At 33.7% G+C, this 17668-nt stretch overlaps 1 protein-coding gene across 1 annotated transcript in view; it reads left to right on the plus strand.

Moving 5' to 3' along the window:
• FSTL5 (follistatin like 5) overlaps window positions 1-17668 on the plus strand; it is a 491494-nt gene that overhangs the window by 22799 nt on the left and 451027 nt on the right. The window lies entirely within an intron of this gene.

Here is a 17668-nt window from a genome sequence, read left to right on the forward strand (position 1 = left end):
TAAATATGCATGTTGAAATTACAAGGCACATATTCTAATCATTCATTATGTAGAAAATGTCTACTATCTTTTATTAACTTTTTACTCAGAGAATTGTGATAACTATTAAATCATAGCCAACATAGTAAAATAGCTGAGCAAAAGTTAATTTAAAACATATTTTCTTCTTTGTTCCATATACTGCATTTTAAAATCTTGTTTTACTTACTACATACTACATGCAACCAGGTTGCCTGAATTTATTTATCACAGCTATTTCAAAATTTAATCACAGGACCATTTATTCCTTAATACGCTCTTCTTTAAAAAAATTGGAATTTTTGTTAAATATATTTTAGAAACTGCATACCACAGCTTCCTTTGGTGTTTCCAATACCTATTATCATTGACGTCTCTGGGAAGTCTATTATTAAATGATTTTCATCCCGCCTTTCCTAAATTTTATTTGACCTTCTATATAAATCCAAGTAATATGTCAATAATGTTCTGTGGGATGCACGTTAGAAAATATTGCTTTACGTAAGAAATATAGTGGTACCTGGGTTTTCGAGCGTCTCCGCTGACGAACATTTAGGGTTGCGAGCGCCGTGAACCCGGAAGGAAATGCTTGGGTTATGAACACGCCCTGGAAGCGGAACCGCCCGCGGCTTCCGCTCAGGGCAAGATCCTGAGGCGCAGCCGTCGGCTGTGGATCTCTCGGTTTTGGAACGTTTCAGAACTCGGTCTCCTGGAGCGGATCACATTTGGAAACCCAGGTACCGCTGTATATTGTAAGTTGCGCTAACTTTCTTTTGGTGTATAAATGGCTGTATCCACAGGCCGAATTTTCAGCTACAGAGTTACAACTTATTTGGCCCATTGATTCAGTCTATGACTTTAGACTTCTGTCTAGGCTTTTTGGTTAATACTTTAACCAAGTCTCCTTCCCAATCCCAACCCACTTGGCATGAATCCTTATATCCACAACTCATCCAAAACCATAGATATGAATCCTAAATTTGACACACTCTTAATAAATAATTTGGTTTGCTGAAACAATATGTTACATAGAAGAAAACATAGGTACCAAACGTATGGACCTTGGTGGTAGAGAACATTTTATGAACTTGATCCCAAAGGCAAGGAAAATAAAGGCAAAAATAAACGAATGGGACTATATCAAACTAAAAACTTCTGGAGAGCAAAAGAAACTGACAACAAAAACAGGCAGCCAACCAGATGGGAGATGATATTTGCAATCAGTAGTTCCAACAAAGGTTTAGTTTGCTAGAAGTTTTTAAAAGGTGGAGTACAAGGCATTCATTTATGTACCTAATGCTTGCTTTCACTATGTATAATAGCTTCAATTCCCACCAGTTTAGCTGCTGACATGATTATGTACATGATCCTCCAAGAAATGGAGGAACCAGTAATGACAAGCCCCGTTAACAAGAGAAGAAAAGGACTGCCTGGCTGACTGTCTAAGTTTCCCATGTTAACACTGATTATAAACATCAGTGGTAGTAAACACAGCCATTCCAAGAGTTTGTGCCGTGAACATTTATGGGAAAATGAGATCAGCAGTCATGATTCCATTCTATTAAAACAACTCCTCGGAGGCCTTTGCAAGATAATACCTTTGTTCTTCCTTCCTTCCTTCCTTCTAGCATGTGAAAGGGGCTATGGAATTATGACCTCCAGGAGCCACATGAGAAGGGGTCAAATTGTAAATTTCTTCTAATGTTATTGCATTGTTAAATAATACACCTTCGAAACCAATGAGCTACTAAGCTCCTTTTTTTCTTCTTTCAGATACATTTCATAAACAAAACATTTTCGAAATATTCTCAGGTGGTCTGCTATGTCATTTAACAGAAAAGTGTAATTGCTAGCCTGAAGCCTGTTAACCAATTACAGATAAAAATACCCCTTGCGAGATGAGAAACTACAGGGACAGTGTCATCATATATTTTAAAATTGAATACCTTGCATTCCTGAGTATATCTCTTGGACCCCTGACTAAAATTATTCTCAACCAACACACTTGGACCAAGCCTCCTGCTATATCACTGTGCTTAAAATTTCCATGGTAATTCTTACTCCTCAACGTTTTATAATGCGGGGGCCCAGAGATCAATGCAAGAGAAAATAAACTACGCAGAAAAGAGAGAATATAATGGGAGTTGTGGATGAGAAATCAGAATTTTGAGCTTTAAGAAGCCATGAAGATCATTCATTCTAGGTCCCATGATTGACTGAAATACACAAAAACAATTTCAGCAATTTACCCAACCTGGCACCAAGTTGTAGCCGGATCTCTGTTCCCCAGCTCTCAGGATACGGTGTGCTTTCAATGCAAGAGCAAGTAGTTCTTTTTTTTTTTTTTTAAGATTCTTTATATTGACTTGAGAGAGAGAGAAACATAGATTTGTTGTTCCACTTATTTATGTGTTTATTGGTTAATTATTGCGTGTGCCCTGACTGGGACAATGCTCTAACCAACTGAGCTACCTGGCCAGGCCCAGTCCGGTTCCTTCTGGGAGAGATGAAGCAGTCAGAGACCCTCAGAGCAACTGAGCAAGCCACCCTAGTAGTTAGGACCCTGACAGAAACTAAGTGGTAAATGTGCCTTCCAATGGCTGTCCTTTATATGTTAGAGCTGCTTATTTAACATTCCTTAAAAGCAGAAACAGGAGAAATGAAGCATGTCTTTATGGTACCAATCGTCACGAATTTAGAAAGGTTCATAATTTCAAGGGACCCACCTCTGACAGAGCTTTATGCTTTCAACCTGCAAATGTTTATCGAGCCTACCATATGTCTCACACCAGCTAAAACAACTGACTGGGTCTGAGAGAAGGGCTGCATTTTAAAGTGTCTGGATATTTTCAATATTTATGTTAAAATAAGGTGTTACGTAGAACACCTTTAAAACAAGAGGTGGAAGTGAGAATAAGAAAGGAGAAGGAAAGGGAGCACAGGGAGTGGAAAAAAGCCATCAGTAAACAGCGCACGTCTGTCTGCCTCTCCTGCCTCCTGTCCTCTATTGGTAGGAGCCACCGGAGCCGAAATTTAGGGTGTGACCTTTGAACTTTCTGTGTGACCTTGGAGAAGGCGCTCACCTACTCTGTCTCCGTTGCTCAGTTGCATATTGCAGACCAGCCTTTTATTCCTCCCCTCCTTTTAGTGTTTTTGAGAACCACTCATGTTGCTTAAAGCTCAAAGACATATGAAAATACTTAGCTTAACTTCAACACTCTAAGCTTCTGAACAAATGTTAGAATTGCTTAACCACTTCTTTGCTACACATTGAAATGGTTTTGATCTATTTCTAACAGTTTTTTTAAAAAGTTACACTTTTTAAAAAATGGTTATAATCACTTAATAGCATACCAGAGTTCACAGGCTGATAATCTTTGGGGAGCCAAACAACTCCCTGCTCTAGAAGATAAAATGGAATTAGCTCTTCCGGGAGAGCAGACAGCAAAATCTCAAAAAGAAATATAAATACCTATAATTTTCTTGATTGAAACTTCTCCTTCACGCCTCTGAAGATTATTTCATATGTCACCTATAGCAAAGATGCCCTGTTGCTAAACTCTGAAAAACAATTTGCAGGGTAGGCATTTTTGATGCCACTGACAATTTTATCTAAGGTTGGAAAGATTAGATTTTTAAAATTCTAAAGTGTGCAATATTTTACCTCTAATGGAGCACTGTAGTCTTAACATTTTTTTATCTGTCCCCTAGCCTTAAAAATGAAGGTACTTAAAATAGATACAAGTTTGCCTGTCCTGCTTAGATCAAAAACAAAACCAATATTCAGGCACTAAAATACCACACTCAGTTTCATCAAAGAAGCAAAATAATCACCCACAAGTATTTTGCTAAACCTTAGTATGCAAGTTTCATTTATGTGCTTGGAGGTTGGTGCATTTCTTATGTGAGTATAGCAAATAGTATAGTTTTTCACAAGTTTAGGGCTTCTCCCACCAATATTGGAGTCACCTTACAATGCCTATTTAAAATACAGATACTTGGATATCATACAAGAACCCTGCAATCAGAATCTCTTTGACTGGGCCTGGAAACCTTTAACAAGCACTCCCTACCTTAAATTCTCTTGCCCACCCAAATCTGATAATTATGGGCATAGTGTAAGGTCTGCTGGTGTGAATGGGAAGAAAGGGAAGGCAAAGACTAGGGAAGTCAGTAAGGTGGGAATGGCATAGAGCAATGTCAGTACAGACTCTTCTAGACCCTCTCCTTGTGCCTGAAGCTTGTGACTTTCATTCAGATTCTGCTTGTGTCCTTCCAGCCCAGGGAATCTTCTCTCAGTGAGAAGCCCCTGCCATTATAGGTAGTCTCCAATTCCATGGAATTATTTTATATCATTGTGACGTTTGATTACTATGATCTTGGTAAAGAGAGTTGAATGACTTAGCCATGTCCTCCAGAGAACCAGAGAACATCTTTTGGAACTTGACTTCAGTTTGAAAGTCATGATGCCACCACATGGCCAATTTTAAGGAAGTTGGTGAACTTGTTCCTAAGTAGCCAAAGGGTGCCCACATTCTAAAATCTAGCTGATTTTGATATTGAACAATTATAACCTTGTTATAACCACAATCAATATTTTTCACTGTGTCAGTGAAAAAACAAATACTGTAGTGGATTCATTTATTAAATATAAATTATTAATAGAGCTTTATTAGCCCACAAATAACAGAACATCCTACCTACTCTCTCTAATGAGAAATCCTGTCCCATGATCACTCAAATTACCCAGATAACATCTGAGATTCTGATTCTATTTAATTTAAGGGGTGACTATGTAGTAATGTGTTCCTGCTTGTTTGAGTACATTCTTACATCCTTATGTCTTTTAATGGTCTTATGCTTTAGTTAACACAGTAGACAATGGTATGTAAACCCATTAAACCACCACATTTGCTCTAAGTATAATACAAGTTGTATTCTAATTCAAATGGTATGTTTACATAGGCAATATATTTTTGAGTTAGAAAAGATCACCCTCTAAAATAATAGCTGATTAAAGTTTATTTTTCCCCCCATTTAACATTATTCACATATCTAACGAGTCATGTGACTTTAAGCTACTGCCATTAGGATTCACATTCCTATATCAACAAGGAGTAATTTGTATGTCTAAGGAAATAAATCATGTAAATAAGCATAGAAATATATTTATGACATAGTTATTGACCATACTTAGTGCTTCATAGCATATCTATACTGTGAAAATATTGTTATGGTAAATTAATAAGGTAACCATTTAAAAATATGTAATCCTGTTCTATAATATATAATGCCTGTTCTATAGTGAATTGATAATTAATTAGAATTTCTTGATTGTTGAGCATCATGAATAAAATTTTTTATCATTATGGTCACATTAGCCAAATCACAGAACATCAGTTTAAGTTGTTTGTCCTTGTTTTAATAGCATTAAATTGAATTACTCATATAACCTGCTTAACATAAAACCTTCAATAAGGTAATAACTCAGCAAACATTGCTCTTTATATTATTGTTTTAACTGTAGGGCTTGACATATCTGGAAGGGCTTTATCTACAGTTCTCTGTGAGCTAACAAAGCTTATATAAATACAAAAAGCTAGGAAGAAAAAATAATCACATTCACTTGGAGCTTTTTCTTATTTGATGTAGACTATCAGTCATTTAAAAATATGATTGTAAAGATAAGATATTTAGTTCATGAGTTTTCCTAATCAGTTGCTTAGAAAGTGCTTACAATGTTCGAGCTTGATTGAGCTTGTTTGAAAAGACTATAATTTTCAAACCCATGAACCTATTTATTATGCGTGGGATGAGGGGTGAATTTATAGTTATGATGAAAAAAAATTATACAGGTAATGCTAAAACTAAATGTACAGATATAGGAATATTCTTTCTTCCTAAGAATGAACTCATAACAGTGAAAACATAAAACAAAATGGAAGTTTTTCAAAGACCAACACAGATGATTTTCTTCCTAAACTCTTTGTCATGTGCTTAGGGATAGCAGAATACCATCATTTTACAAGACCTTCAGTTTCTTGCTTAAAATGGCTGGGTGATTTCAGAAAATAAAAAATGTTCAATACATTTGTGGACTTTTCCCCTCTAGGTTCTTAGAATCCTATTGCTCTGTATTGGTGATCTCATTGTATTGTCTTCGTAAAATGTATTTTTAGTGCTAGCATGTTGCCCCTTATAAAGGTCACTTTCTAAATCTTGTGATGCATAAATCTGAAAGGACTTGATGGTTGTTTGATCAAGCTCTTCCTTTCTTCCCTTCATAGCAGATGAATTTCTGAGTACTAACTCCAAGACTATAAAATTTGGAAAACTGTCTTTTGCAAGTTATTTAAATTTAGTATTTGCGTAAGATATTTATACAAAAATGGGTGATTTTGTTTAAATTAAATTGTTATTTGATTTAAATACAATCGTTTCTTTTTTTCATTTTATTTTGTTTTTAACATGGAGCTGAGGGATGCCTTCTCTTATTAATGCTGTCATAATACGGTTCAATGGCATTTTCAAAAGGTTGTACAATTCTGCAGCATTGCATTAAGACTCTTCTCTGGGGCAGACTGTAAATAATGTTCTCTTGATGTTTTTTAATACTATGATTTAATTAAGAACTTGCTATGTAACATCAAGTGTACCACTTATTTTGGTAGAGAATATGAAAACTTGATGAGATTTATTTGAGAATATTAAACTTCAGTTGAGTTCTCTGGGAGATATTTTCTTAAACTTAAAATCCAAGTGATAATGTTATCACTACAATTTTCAAAGCATTATACTTCATGTAAAATGTGGATTTGAACAAAACAAATGAGTTAATTAAACATAAAACAGATAAAGTCTTAAGCAACGAGGTATGAAAGCTAAATTTAACTGGAAGATGACATACTGCCAAAGTGTGACCAATCCCTTGTATATAAAGTCATTTTCACAATGAGAAAAATATATAATTTGCAAACATTGCTACAGAAGTATGCATGCTAAGTAATAAAACACATTGTTAGATCAGGACAAAGAAAATACCAGTAGTTTTATCCCATTTTCTTAAGCTAGGTATCTTCTGTCTACATAATTTATAATAGAATAATTATATGGAATTATTTGATTAGAATTTTCAATAAATCTTGGAAAGAACTCTAGGTATTAGGAAATTTTATATCCAGCCGTATTCCTATACATGTGTCTAGAAATATTCTAGACACATTACTAGAAGTGATTAGTTAAGTATCATCAGAGTTCAGCTCTGTGTCACACTGACTCTTATTGCTCATCTGTGAGAAATGACTTTGGATTACATAAATTCTAGGTATAAATCACAACAAGCTCTGATGAAGAATCGTATGTGCTCCTTCAAAATGAATACAGAAAAGCATCTAGGATTTTTCTAACTGAATATTAAAGATTATTATCAAACTCTAGTAGTTGTAATTTGTGGTATCTGCATAGGGATAGATAGGTTAATTAAATCAGAGAATTAAAAAAATTAAAACAGATACAAGGAAACCCAAAGAAAGAAGCATAAATAAGATAAAGTTTTTCAAAAACTGTAGTAAATTAGAATAAAAGTAAAAGTGAAAATAAAATAAAAATTTACAAGTAAAATCTTTTAAAATCAAAAACTAAACTGGAAAACTTTGGATGAAAAATGTGAGAGTACTTTTGTTAAGGGGAAGTGTTTTCTTAAACATTACAGCTTTATTACAAACCATTAAACAATTCAATAAATTGTATACATTATAATTAAAAACTGTATACATTATAATTAAAATTAAAAGTAGAAAATATTATTTTTGAAAAAAGAAGTTAGAAGCCAAAGTTGAGGGAAGGAAGCTGTGTCCCCTGAGCTAGTTTTCCTCCAGACTTTATATGCAATTCTGCCTCCTGAGGGTTGGCCTCAGCTATTTTTGTGTTTACTTTAGGACAGTCAGTGGCCTGAGTCAAACTTGTAGTTTGCTTTTTCAAGAAAAGTAATGAAATACTTAGAAGCAGATTAGTGGGGTGATCATGTTGTAAGATATAAAAATGTCTAATAATTATATTGTAAACCTGAAACTCCTAACCAATATAAGATTGGATAGCAACTATACCTAAAAAAAAAAAAATTAAAAAAAAAAAGAAATGTAAGAAGCACTTAAGTGTGCCTGAGGGAAGGTGTGATAGATTTTCAAGCTAGTACTCAGTATTTTCTTGGCTACTCTCTGGGTGTTCAAGGACCCATTGTGCAATAGACTCTCTTATTAAATAAACTTGAGAGGCATTTCTCTTAGCTGCAAGGAAACATTACGGTCATTTCTGGTTCTAATCTCATGAGAGCAAAGAAAGAGAGATACATTTTACTGCTAATCTTATGCCTAACTAGTTTTACTGGGAGTTATATTCATTACCCATAGAATAAGAGAAATTAGAGAATTAAAGTTTCTAAAAAAAAATGTTCTCAGGGTTACTGTGGATTTGCAGGTTTGAATGATCCTACTAAGTTTTTGTTACAAATCTATGTAGTTAATCTCCATGTAGTATTTGTCCTTAATTAGGTAGAAGGAATTATTCCAAAAGAATATGTGAGAATCTCAGAGATCAAACTGGTACCTGTTCTTGACTTTATTTTCTTCTAGAAACATTTGCTTCAAAAGATGTACAATCTAGAATGTTATTGTGGATATTTTGCCAGTACTCACATGTCTAGTCTAACTAAATTACTAGATTTAGTATTGATAGATTGTTATCAAGAATGTGAAAGCGTATAGTATACTTGTGTCTGAAGCATGGTCATTATCTAATAAATACTTTTCTAGCTTTATATTCTAAAACATTGTGTTAGTGCCTTTTGTTTTTCATCTCCAGTTTTTTCTTTGTTTCCAAATATGTTAAAATTTGTTTGAAAAATATTTAACCTTTCTACCTGTAGTTTATATTCCAAATTTGAAACCAGGTATAAAATAAAATACAAGTTCTCATGTCACTTGCTGAAAACTAACTTGACATGTGCTGTGGTTTTGCTCATGACTTGTGTTTTGATCACTGGCCACTGTTGGCTGCAGAACCAGATGAAACTTTTTAAAAATTCCTGTTAGGAATTTATTGGAAAGTTTGAGCTACTCTTGTATGTTTTGGTTCAATCAGTGTGAATGTGCATGAAAACATGGAGGTTTTGATTCTGAAAAACTTAATGAAAATCCTCATATGGAAGGAACTATTAACCTATTTTCCTTGCACGCCAGGGTGGCCCAGATCTCTCCCTTGGGGGGGGGGCATGAATTCATTCTGGAAAATATCCTGGGCCCCAATGACTTTTACTAATTTTTCTAAATATTACTTTTACTTTTACACATTTTTCTAAATATGAGCTAGAATACCTCTGAGACTCTTGACCTGAACGAACGGGCAGTTTTCCCCATGGCATTTCAGTTTCAAATACAGAGCAGATTAAGTTGTTCCCTGTATAGCACATCATTGTTAAACTGTGACAGACTACTTTTTTCCTTGTACAATAAATGTAGTCTCGATTTAAAGAACTTAGGCTGCTAGAAACCTTGGTATGGAGTAGGTTGAGTTTAAAATCTGCCTGACATTGACAAAATTGCAATAATTTTTTAATAGCAAATAAAATTGGTAACATAGTACCTTTGGGATTTTGGGCAGAGTCAATCCGAAGAGCTGCATTCTTCTTTAATTTACATTTTAAGTGCTCATCAAGATAGATAGCAATGAATTCAGAAGACAGAGCCTGTAATGATTTTCTCTTCTCTTGAACTAGGGCAATATCTTCAAGGTCATACAGTATATTATTATTTTTAAACTCTTAAAGCCTCATTTTTTTGTATTATATCAAGTAAATGTATTGCAGTTTAGATACAAAGTAGGGAAATAGGCCTTTCACAGAAACCACATGTTAAATTGCTAATCTTTAGCTAAAATTTTGCAGTGTGCAATAAGTTACACTTATCATGTTTAGGAGAAAGTAATTTTTAAAAACCACAAAAGCTAAGATCAATGTGATTGGTTATTTTCAGTTTGCATAATTACTTCTATTTTTTACTTACTTTGAGAAGAAATGTCATTTTTATTACTTTCAGTGTATATTACCATAACTATAGATGTTGTTCCTTAAATTTTTCTTGACTTAGTATTAAAAATAAAAATATAGAGAAAAAAATAAACTTTATTGTTCTGATTAAAATTTTCTTTTTTGAATTTAACATACTAGACCTGTGGTATATCAGCTTTGAGAGATCAGGTGAGTGAAAGAAAATAGAAAAGGAGACTGCAAGAGGATGGCTAAAAATGTGAAAATAAATAATGAAAATGTTGTGATTGAAACTAAAGGGAGGAAAGGTTAAGTAAACGGGTAACTTCTGTCTGAGCCATCTTAATAGATCAGTGGGTAGAAGTTGGGTTACAGTAGGTTGAGAATCCTAATGCAAGTGTTAAGATCAGTTTATGAACTCAGCCACTAGCAAAATCCATAGCTTTTGACTTTTAACCTGTTCTTTCTGCTATTGCATGCTGCTGCTCAGCATTAAAAATACTTTTGGTACAGTTTTTAGAAAGACATATTTTCAGTTTATCAACCACAAGAAGAAAAAGTATCAGATTTCTGTGAAAATAAACCCAAACTCAGAAATTTAACATGTGAAATAAATTGCATTAAAAAATATGAGAATATTGAAGTCATTTCCTTTTTTGACCTTGTCACACATAAGCCAGGTGAACATACAGTAGAGAAAAGCTAAGTGCAATGTGCTGAGATATGTCACATGATCTTGGCCATATTAGAACATGATTTTAACCAGTCATTTTGTACCATGTCATAGACCACAGCTTTCAGCAAGGTGGAAGATTGATGGTTCATTATGTATATGTACCAACATATATAATCCAGAGTATTAAGATGAACTTTATTTTAAAATAATTCATATTATTCATTTCAAAGAAAAAACTGACAGCAGTTGATTTAATAAGCTGTATGCAAAGAATTGAATAAAGTTTAATTTTTAATATTGCCTATTGAAGATCATCATAAAAATGGACTTATGTATTTAATTTCAGGCTACACACGATACACCTTTACTATAAAAGTCTGGGGACCTCTTTAAGGAAATTTAATATGAGTCACTGTATGTTTTATTGTTTTTTCTAAGTTTGAGGCACCAGTGCAGACAATTTGAAGTCCAGCCTATGGTAAGTTTATAAAATTTAAAGAAATTCTTTGTTCAAGGCAGCTAGACTAAAGGTTTATTCTGTTTCATAGTTGTCAAAGCTGCTTTAAAAATATATATATACATATATATATCCTGTATTATATATAACTATCTGTATATAACTATAAACATCTATATGATTATATAAGTATATTCATTGCCAAAGTTTTATATATAAATTTATATACATTTACATAAAGTATATAACAATAATATATTTTATATAAATATATAAAACTTCTCTATAAGTACAGTTATTATAAGCACACTGTAACATCTATAAATAACTTTAACAATAAATATATATAACTATCTTCCCAGTGAAGATCATTGTGATGAAAACAACGTATAAACAAAATTTTTCCAAAAATTGTTCTTAACAATATGATTCTGTAAAGATGGTGACACTGATCCCTTCCAGTGGACTTTTGAATACTCTAATGAGCATTAAATATGAAGATTCTGGGGTTCACAAAGATGTAGCTTCTATCCAGTCTTTTAGTCACTAAAGCATCTGCACTTGAATGTTTTTTCTTTCCATAGTGAATGGATTCTAGTCAGGCATTTTGCAGTATTAAATAAAATACTGTACTTGGAATCAGGGCAGCTGTATTCTAGGTCCTCTCCTATTTTTATTATAGGAACACTTTTTATTCTCACTGGTTCTCATTTTCCCCACCTATAAAAAGAAGGGGTTACACTAGGTCTTGAATATGTTTTCCAGTTCTTTGTGTTCTATATTGTACTTAAATATTTTATTTAAAAATGTTTTCAGTAGAAGAGGTATTACAACTGCAGCATCAATAGTTGTGCAAAGCAAAGATGGCTTTGGAAAACAAATATTTACCACCTAAAATGCTTTCCATAATGTGGAATTTTCATTTGTTAAAAGCAGAGTATATAAACCTTTTAAAATTAAGTAAAATTCATCATGAATATTTTCTCTCAATGCAAACTTAAATTATACATTTTACACTGCAGTCCCTCTAAAATGGCATGAATATATTTTATCTACATTGAGCTTCTTTCAGCTTCAGATTAAGCTGGCTATTGAAAGGTATAATTGATTAGAATCTGAACAGTTTTATTCATCTGAATTAAGTACTTAGATGTCATTGAAATGAAAGTTCCTCCTGCTTTAAAACAGTAAAATTAAATTAATGATCATAATTCTCATTATTTAACACATCTAATTCTATTTTTATTCCAGATGTTGAGGGGGGAAAAATGTACTGCATGTTATAATCTTTCAACTTAAAGCATTACTCTTACAAGTTTTGGACACCTTCACAAACCTGAACCAATAACCATATAATTAAGAACTGAACAAACTTCAGTGTTTGCTAGTAGCTCCATATAGATTTGAAAGACCCTCCCTCATGCTACCTGGGCATAGAAGTCACATAACTATCACTCTCTCATCATCACTGTATTTGTTTATCATGCATCTTCACTTACCTTCATCTAAAATGAATAAAAGACTCTCTTTTCCAGTAGGATTCAGACTGAAAAATTAGCTGTTTTTGTTTTTGCTTTTTCCCCCCTATGGCTACTTCTTTGCAGGCTGTCTCTTTATTTCTACCTCATTATGTGTGTCTTTTTTTTGTTAATTTTTCAGTTACGGTTTACATTCAATATTATTGTTTATTAGTTTAAGATGTACAGCATAGTGGTTAGACAGTCATATACTTTACAAAGTGGTCCCCCGGATATTTCAAGTACATAATTATTATGATATTATTGACTATATTCCCTGTGCTGTCCATTATGTGTGTCTTAAAAGTACAGTTATATAACAGGACCACAGGCTAAATTTGATTGGAGTCAGCCATGGGTTAAGATACCAGGTGTGACACTAACCAGCTTTCTAAGCTTGGGCACTTTATGTTGATATGTTTCTCTTTCTTCCTATGTTGGTTCAGTGTAAGTAATAATACTTATAAGAAAATATTTATATAATTAAATACCACAAGGTACTATCCCAGGTATATCTAGTGAGATATATGTGACCTTTTTTTCTTTGCTGTTCTTCCTTATGTTTATACAACATGAAGGCAATGACTCTTAGCTATTGTGTTTTGTTTGGTTCTTTAATTAGAATGAGTATTTAAAGATAGTACGTTGATGGAGAGAATCTACTGTCCATAATGAAATTGGATTCTCTGGGGCATATTTTTTCTAAGAGAAATATTACATTGGAACTCATCCACAGAGTTCGGGGAGTGGGTGTGAAGGTAGAGTGGGTCAACAGATGGAAATAGCTGCTATAATTGACTTGCCTGGTGGATGTAAGAGAAGTCTCTCTGGTCCTTTCAGTTTCACTTGTGCTAAGGAATTACAAGGTTGTCTGTCCTTGGCAAGGGAGGCTTTTCCAAAGGAACTCCCTATTGAAAGCCCAATTTTGATCCAGGTGTAAACAAAAAGCTTTTTGTTATAACCACAGCTTAATTTCTAGCTTGATTTCACAGTCAGTTTTAATGATTTTTTTCAATTACATAAATAATATTGACTCCCTTAATGTATACCTACTATTTCAAATTAATTATAGATCACCATTAATTTATTCATTCATTTATTTATCCAAAAATATTTTTTGAGCTTCTACTGTGTGCTAGGTACTGTTCTAATTCACACAAGTGGTTAACAAAGTCTTGTCTTTATGGAGTTAACCTTCTGGTTGGATGCAGATAATAAACAAAACAAACCAGCAAAAACAGAGGAGGTTAGATGATGCTAAGAGCTGTGGCTTCCGGTCATTTCATCCCGATGAATATTTCCACCATTCCTTTTTCCAAGTTGACCATTTCACTATTTTTATTTTTTCTACCTCCTAGCAGCATTTAATCTTCTATTTCAACTGCAGCTGCCTGAGGGCTTAGTCTTTGGACCTCTCCTCTCTTGAAAAGCCTGTAGTGGTTTTTCAGGATGGAGTGAGAGCTGATGAGGATACTCGGGATGAAACCCTCCGAGTACTTGGCTTCTCTGCAGCATTTGATAATGTCGATGATGTGAGGGATTTGCTTCATCTTGACATTCTTTCTGTTCAAAGACACAAATCCACAGCATCTTTCCACATCTCAAATGCAAGAGTTTATTCCTAAGGCAACACTTTAACTCTCTTAGTTTGTTTTCCCACTTGCTTAGAAGTACGATTCTCGAGAATGTGTAAACAAATAAAAATCTCTCAAATTTGAATCTGCTAAATAATGTCACTACTGTACTCTAAATCCTACCGCCCTAGCAGCACCCCATAGGATAAAAAAAAAATAGTTTGATTCAGAGAAAAATATTATTTTTGAAGAAGAGAAACCTCTGTCCATCTCCTTGACCATTTTTAAGTCAAACTTCATTAAATCTAACATTAGGCGGATACGTTTTAGATACATCTGCATTTTGTTTTCTCAAAGTTAGTAATGAGGCTGTTTATTAATGTTTCCATATAAATGTTGAGGTTGCAAGGAAAAGTCATAGGGTCATTATTGTGCCATCTGTTGTAGCTGGTTTGTTTTAGTCAGCTGCTTCCTGTGCCCTGACTGAGCTGTCAAGAGTCTGCCAATTAATTATGAAAACCTAACAGGTTGTCAGAGGTTGCGATACTGAGAAAGTGAACTCACTAGCCAGTATACCATGGGATTGATCACTGCTGATTTACAGACAATTTCCAGAACACCTTCTGTGGATGAGGAAACTTTTAAAGACATAATAATGACATCTTTGGATTCTGTAGCTGAAGATAACTAAGAAGATGATAATTAGTTTCTGAGCATCTATAAAGAAAAGCTATCTTGTTGTTTAGGTTATGATTTTATACCTATATAATTGGATTCAATTATTTTTCTTAATACTATTTCTATTGAGACACTCTTACAAGGTAGTTATTCACATGAGATACACACAGAAACTAGTCTTTGTCCTTTGTCTTGTCTAACACTATGCTGCTGAGCTCAAGTGCTTATCTGTAATAGAAATCAGAGTTCTCCTAAAAAATGTTATCTGACTTTTAGTATTAGTTCCTTTTCACTTTATCTGTCATACCAAGTAAATTACTCCAGTTGTTTGAAAACTTTTGCTGAAATAAGTAAATCATTTATATTATTTTTATTTCTGTATAATTTTTTATTATTAATAAATTTTAAACTTGAAAATCATAATACTACAATGAAAAAACTAATCATAGTTCACAAATAAGTTATAAAATAAGTTAATTAAAATAGTACAAGGAGGTTGCATGTACTGCATCAGAGATTTACCCATTGACTTATTTGTATCAATTCTTGGTGAAATTTCCTAAGCAGATATTCCTAACCTATTGCCTTCAGCAGAGAAAATATTTCAGTAGATAGTTGATCTAATGGTCAATGTATGGAAGTTTACTCACCCAAGGTTTAAGAAATTTTTGGTCATTTGTTGTAATTAATTGTTAATTTGCTGTATATTTTAGAGTTGATGAAATATTTGTAGCCATATGTGAATATATGTATACCTTGCAAATACAAGGAGTCCCCCAAAATGTATATACATACAAATATGTGTGTGTGTGTGTGTGTGTGTGTGTGTGTGTGTAGAAAAAGAGAGAAAGGGAGAGAGAGAGAAGGAAAGAAAAAGAGAAAAGAGGAAGAGAAACCCTTACATGAGCAATATGAGCACTTTCAGTATTCAGATACCTGAGAAAATAACCCTTCACCTGAGCTGGTCCCATTTGCCTTATTCTTAAGCTCTCTCTTGGATTTAAAACATTCCATTCATTTGTCTTATAAACTCATATCTACCTCTGAGCGAAGGATTAGACTATACATCAAAATGACAGCAAAGTGATGGATTACAAATGAAAATATTTATTTTTCTCAGATTAGGTTTCACATGTTTTGTAGCAGTATTCCATTCAGCATTGTCAGAATGCAAGAAAACACAATCCTTCTTTTACCCTTGAATGCAGGATGACATTCATTTATGCATTTATTTATTGAGTGTCTAGTAAGTTCCAGGTGATTTGCTAGACCCACATGATATAAGGTTGAAGGAAAAAATCACCCCATATTCTTGCATTCATGAAGGTTGAACGAGAAGATGGATATATGTATAATCTAGTCAAGAAGGCCAATATTCAAGCAATCATATTAATATTGCATAATTATAAACAGATGCTCTGAAATAAAGGAAAACTGATCTATGATCGTGAGTGACTAAGAACTCTAACTCAGGCTTGGTGTTATGGGACAGAATATTTGAAGGATATACTTGATATGTGAAGGCCTTTGGATGACAAGTGGGAAAGAAAAGGCTGCATTTCAAGGGAAGGAAATACAAAAGTCGATAGTAGGAATGGACAAAATAAGTTCAAAGAACTGAATGAAGGTTAGTGTGGCTGGAGAGCCTGGACTCTGTGGGAGCTTGTAGCCCATGTCAGTAATTTTGTTTTTGCCTTAAAGGTAAATGAGTATATTCTAAAATTACTGACAAGGACAATAAAGTCATTATGTTTGGATTTGTCATAATCACTCGGACTGTTGTGTGGAGAATTGATTAAAGGTTCATGTGCATAACTGTAAGGACAGTAGGGATGTGACTGGGGAGATTAAGAAGAAGCAGTACTGAGAGCAAGAGCTAGGGTTGCAACTGTAGACTTGGCAAGAAACTGATGCTTGAGGGATATATTTTGAAGGTAGAAATAACAGAATTTACTGATGGGTTTAGTATGAAAGGATGTCTTCCTTGTTTCTGCTTGAGTAAACGGATGAATGGAAATCTGGGAAACCATGACTTTACATGGGGGTATATATACTATGAGGTGATGCTTTTGAAACTTAAAGGAGGAGCTGTTAAGTAGGCTGGCTGTACCAATCTGGAGACTGGGTAGATGGGAAGCAATACCTGTACTTGAAACTATAGACTATGTTGAAAAAGCCTAGGCTGAATGAATGGAGCAAGATAAGTGGCTAGCAATGAGATTTGATAAAATATAATATTTATCAAATGTAAAGGAGTAGAATTAACTGGCAAAAGAACTGAGGAATTTTCATAAATTCTATAGAAACAGAAGAAAGGGTGTCATAGCCACCAAGTAAAATGACTGTTTCTTGAAAAAAAGAATTATTACTTTGATACTCCCATAGAAACATGATGGAAGTAGACTATGGTCAGACAATGGACAAAATGAAATATACAGCTCTTTACTGACAGGATTAATCAATTGGTTAAATTACTCAAGAAGTCAAATGTACAAATTGGCTCAGGAAGAGAAAGAGGTCCTCTCTTGCCATAATAGGTACAAAGGTGTGTTGGTGCAAGTGGAGAAGTGAAATATAGATTGAACTCAAGGCCTAGGTTTGGTTGTAAAAGGACTTAGTGTTTATATTATAATAAATTTATGCCATTGTACAATTTTCTGGTATATCTGCAGACATAGAACATTGAAAAGAGTCATGGGGATTTTT

The sequence above is a fragment of the Miniopterus natalensis genome, chromosome 4 (genome assembly GCF_054644295.1).
Source record: "Miniopterus natalensis isolate mMinNat1 chromosome 4, mMinNat1.hap1, whole genome shotgun sequence".
Taxonomy (NCBI): domain Eukaryota; kingdom Metazoa; phylum Chordata; class Mammalia; order Chiroptera; family Miniopteridae; genus Miniopterus; species Miniopterus natalensis.